Raw genomic sequence first — 4,837 nt, 5'->3', positions numbered from 1 at the left:
AGCCAATTAAAAATTTGGGGAGCCAAGCACGGTGATGCATGCCTGTGGTTGCCTGTGGTCCCAGCTACTCAAGAGGCTGAGGTAGGAGGATCACTTGAGCTCAGGAGTTTGAGTCCAGCCTGGGCAACATAGTGAGACCTTGTCTCTAAAAAAAATAAATAGAAATGCATACTTTTAAGTCAGGTGGGATGGCGTGCACCTGTAGTCCCAGCTACTCAGGAGGTTGAGGCAGGAGGATTGCTTAAGGCCAGGAGTTCGAAGGTATGTAGCGCACTATGATTATGTTAACTCCAGCCTAGGCAACATACACAACCCTGTTTCAAAAATTAAATTGGTATTTAAGCTAATTTGTTAGTTTTTAAAATCATCTGTAACTGAAAATATCCTTCATATCCTCACTGATACTGTATATTGTTATTATTATCTTCCCAAGTATATCAAACCTTCATCATTAGATCATCATGTCCTTTGGAACAAAAATGAACTAAAATGAACTTACTGAGCAGTATATGCTGCCATTCCACCCAGTACAGATCTGGCACATAGCAGGTTCTCGTCCAGTCACACTTCATGTTGGGTACTAATTTCTCACTGGTATCTATGGATTTTGAGCATTTTTTTTTTTTTTTTTGGGACGGAGTCTCACTCTGTTGCCCAGGCTGGATTGCAATGGTGCAATCTTGGCTCACTGCAACCTCCACCTCCCGGGTTCAAGCCATTCTCCTGCCTCAGTCTCCTGAGTACCTGGGACTACAGGCATGCACCAGCATGCTAGCTAATTTTTGTATGTTTAGTAGAGACTGGGGTTTCACCATGTTGGCCAGGCTGGTCTCAAAGTTCTCACCTCAGGTGATCTGCCCACCTCGGCCTCCCAAAGTGCTGGGATTACAGCCATGAGCCACTGTGCCCGGCCCAGACTTTGAGCATCTTTAAGGCAGAAAGAGGAAGTGGCCAGAGTCCCAGGTAGGGTGATGGCTGCTGCTGCTTTGTCTTCTTACTCCCCTATAATGAGAGGAAAGTAAAATGCTTAATAGATTAGCTCACCCTTATTGAGCACCAGGCATTGTACACACCGGATCATCGTTTTTCCTATCAGTTACCTATGGGTATATTATTAATGCCCTGTATTGCAGATTGGAAATTTATGCTCAACAATGCTATGTAACTTACGTAGATCACGCAGCCTCTACATAGCGTAATTTAGGATCCTGTGCTCAAATTACTGTATCCATAACTTTTTCTCATCCCACTTTAAAGAAAATGAAATTAGAAGTCTTAGACAATGCATTCTGAGTATGGCTTACACAAGTAAAATGGTGTACAGCTCTAATCAACAGACCCAGACTGGAAAAGCTTTGGACTGCTATCAAGAGATTGGCAAATAAATGTACATTAACTTTAAATAAAATGTGTATGGTAGGTATGATTCATTTTTTATGATTTCTTACTTTCCCGACGTTTTCAGATAACTCACCATTTTCCCAGTCACATCAGAGAGATCTTTATGGTTTGCTTTTTGGAACATAACAGTTTAAAAACCTAAATAGGATCATCCCAGACATATTGTTCTGTGACTTGACTTTTTTCAGTTAATAATAATCTCTTGGAGTCTTTCCCATGCCAGTACATATAGATCTACTTCATTCATTGTAAGTGCAGACTGCTTTTCTTTTTCTTTCTTCTTTTTTTTTTTTTTGTTTTTTGAGACAGAGTCTGGCTGTGTCGTCCAGGCTGGAGTGCAGTGGCACTATCTTGGCTCGCTGCAAACTCTGCTTCCCAGGTTCACGCCATTTTCCGGCCTCAGCCTCCTGAGTAGCTGGGACTACAGGCACCCACCACCACGCCCGGCTAATTTTTTGTATTTTTAGTAGAGACAGGGTTTCACCGTGTTAGCCAGGATGGTCTCGATCTCCTGACCTCGTGATCTGCCCTCCTTGATCTCCCAAAGTGCTGGGATTACAGGCGTGAGCCACCGCGCCTGAACTATCTTTTATTTTATTATTATTATTATTATTATTTTTGAGACAGAGTCTTGCTCTGTCGCCCAGGCTGGAGTGCAGTGGTGCGATCTCAGCTCACTGCAACCTCCACCTCCCGGGTTCACGCCATTCTCCTGCCTCAGCCTCCCGAGCAGCTGGGACTACAGGCACCCACCACCACGCCCGGCTAATTTTTTGTATTTTTAGTAGAGACAGGGTTTCACCGTGTTAGCCAGGATGGTCTCGATCTCCTGACCTCGTGATCTGCCCTCCTTGACCTCCCAAAGTGCTGGGATTACAGGCGTGAGCCATTGTGTCTGGCCTATTTTTTATCTTCTCCTCCTTCTCCTCCTTCTCCTTCTCCTCCTCCTCCTCCTTCTCCTTCTTCTTCTTCTTCATTTGAGACAGAGTCTTGCTCTGTCGCCCAGGCTGGAGTGCAGTGGTGCAATCTCGGCTCACTGCAACCTCCACCTCCAAGGTTCACGCCATTCTCCTGCCTCAGCCTCCCAAGCAGCTGGGACTACAGGCGCACGCCACCACGCCCAGCTAATTTTTTTTGTTTGTATTTTTGGTGGAAACAGGGTTTCACCTTGTTAGCCAGGATAGTCTCAATCTCCTGACCTCGTGATCCGCCTGCCTCGGCCTCCCAAAGTGCTGGGATTGCAGGCATGAGCCTGCGCCTGGCCAGAACGCTTCTCAATAGCAAGGATATGCCAGAATTGTACGACTTCCCACAGTTAATGGACATTTGGGGGCCCTCCTTCCCCAGTTGTTTGCTTGTATACCTCATGTGCCATCAGCATTGTCGCACTTGCTTCTTTATGCATTCAAGTGCCAGTGGAAGGAAAAGATCTCGAAGTCCTGATTCTATCAATTAAGTGGTCCAAGAACGAGAATGAGCATCTTGAGGTCTCCCTCTTCAACAGCCTTACAGTGTGGAGGGGAGCAGACACATAGCTTTTACTTAGGGAGACGAGGGTCAACTAAAAGTTAAGGGAGTGCAGGAGGAGGGAGACTGAGGGGTTCAGTCGAGGGGATGGCTGAGAAGGCTGCCTGGAGGAGGTGTGCTTTAGTCCTGGGTTCAAGAGTCAAAAGGCTCTGATGCTTGGTCTGCTAATCTTTCTTATCATAACAGCAGTATGCCCGTTATTTGAGTGGACTCCTCTTGGACCATTTGCTTGGATGAACAGTGGGCAGAAGTGGAAAGGAAAGGTGCTCTGGACAAAGGTGACAACACCCCGGAACGAAAGTTGGAAGGTGCACAGTGTGCCCAGAGGGCCAGGAATTGGGTGGAGTGACCAGTTCCTTGGTCACTTGCAAGTAGCATGAGAATGGAGAGGGCTGGGAGCATGCACTAAAAAGCACCCAGGACGAATTTAGGTTTGCACAGAAAAGGATGTTTCTTCAGGGTTTGTGAGGTGAGTTGGGTAGAGAATTTAGGAACGGAGCAGACGACTCTGGTTGGGCTGATGAGAGCGGAGAGACAGATCCATGTTCTTTCCAGGTGCCCCGGCAGCTCCAGGTCTCACCGAACCTGTTACGATGGCAGCCTCTATGCTTCACTGTTGGGGATTGCTTCTGCTTTGAAATAGCCACATGGAAGAAAAACTACAAAGTTTGGAGGGGAAAAAAAACCCACCTAATGTTAGCTGCCGATGTGTCTTCATCTGTAAAAATCTTCTTCATGTCTCATGGATTTCAACATGCAGTTTCTCTCGGGTTTGTTCCATAAAACATCAGATGCGACTTTAATGGCCTAACCCCAAAAAAGATAACTTCACAGCCATCAAACATTCAGCAGCGCTCCACATACCCTCTTGCTGGAGCCAGCCTTCTACGGGGCCGTGTGGATGTCAGGCACACACAATGTGAGTCACGCTGACATAGCTGGGATGCCTGGATTGCGCTGGAATCTGGGGGGTACTAATCACAGGCCAGAGAGAAGCCATTGGCTGGAAGGAACAATGCCAGAGTGTTCACCGTCTCTGCAGAAGGAGGGGGTGTTGATGGTGAAGAGAATGACCGTGGCAGCCAGAGGATGAAAATGACCCCAAAGCAGGGTGGGCACGTCTTGGTGATGCTGGGCAGAAGCATTCCAGGGGCTCAGGTCATGCCCACACTCCTCTTCTCCTGCCCCACCACCAGAAAAATTAAGAAGGTACAAGATTTTCCCTAAAACTGAATGTACGGAATGCCCTGCTGTCTTCAAGTTTTTGGGAAACCCAGAGTTGACGCCAACAGCCCAAATTGATGAAGCACTTACCTCTACCAGACACTGTCTGTATCTTACAAATAATTCATTTAATTCTCACAGCTCCTTCATGAGGTAAGTTTTGCAATTTCCGTTTTATGACGAGGGAAACTGAGGCTTAAAAAGATTAAGAAACTTGCCCAAATCCTGCAGCCAGAAATGGGCAGAATAGAGACTTGAACCACCATCTCTCCAAAGCCAAAGCCTGGGCACTCATGACCACCCTCAACAGCCCAGTGGCTGCTTCATGCCATTGGTGCCACCCCCACACAGCCACCTCTTGGATGGTGGAACCCTGCGTGTTGAACAAGTCGAGAAAAATTCTAAAAGGATTCTTTTTCCTCTGCTGTTTTCCTGGGGGCTGAGTAGACATGTTTGAACATGCTGTTCATCTGACGCTTGTTTGCTTCAGTGGTTGTGAGGTACAATGGACATGGCTCTGGAGGAGGCTGCAGACTGGAGGAGCTGTTGGAGCCGGCTGCATTTTGGAGGCTAGGTTGCATGTCTTACATCTCTAATGAGTCTGGTCATTATTTTTCAGCCAGGGTTATCTTACTGCCTCCCTCTCTTCCTTCCTTCCTTCCTTCCTTCCTTCCTTCCTTCCTTC

Source organism: Colobus angolensis, unplaced genomic scaffold (assembly GCF_000951035.1).
Source record: "Colobus angolensis palliatus isolate OR3802 unplaced genomic scaffold, Cang.pa_1.0 Scaffold89, whole genome shotgun sequence".
Classification (NCBI taxonomy): Eukaryota; Metazoa; Chordata; class Mammalia; order Primates; family Cercopithecidae; genus Colobus; species Colobus angolensis.
The sequence above is the reverse complement of the archived record's forward strand: the minus strand, read 5'-3'. Positions refer to the sequence as shown.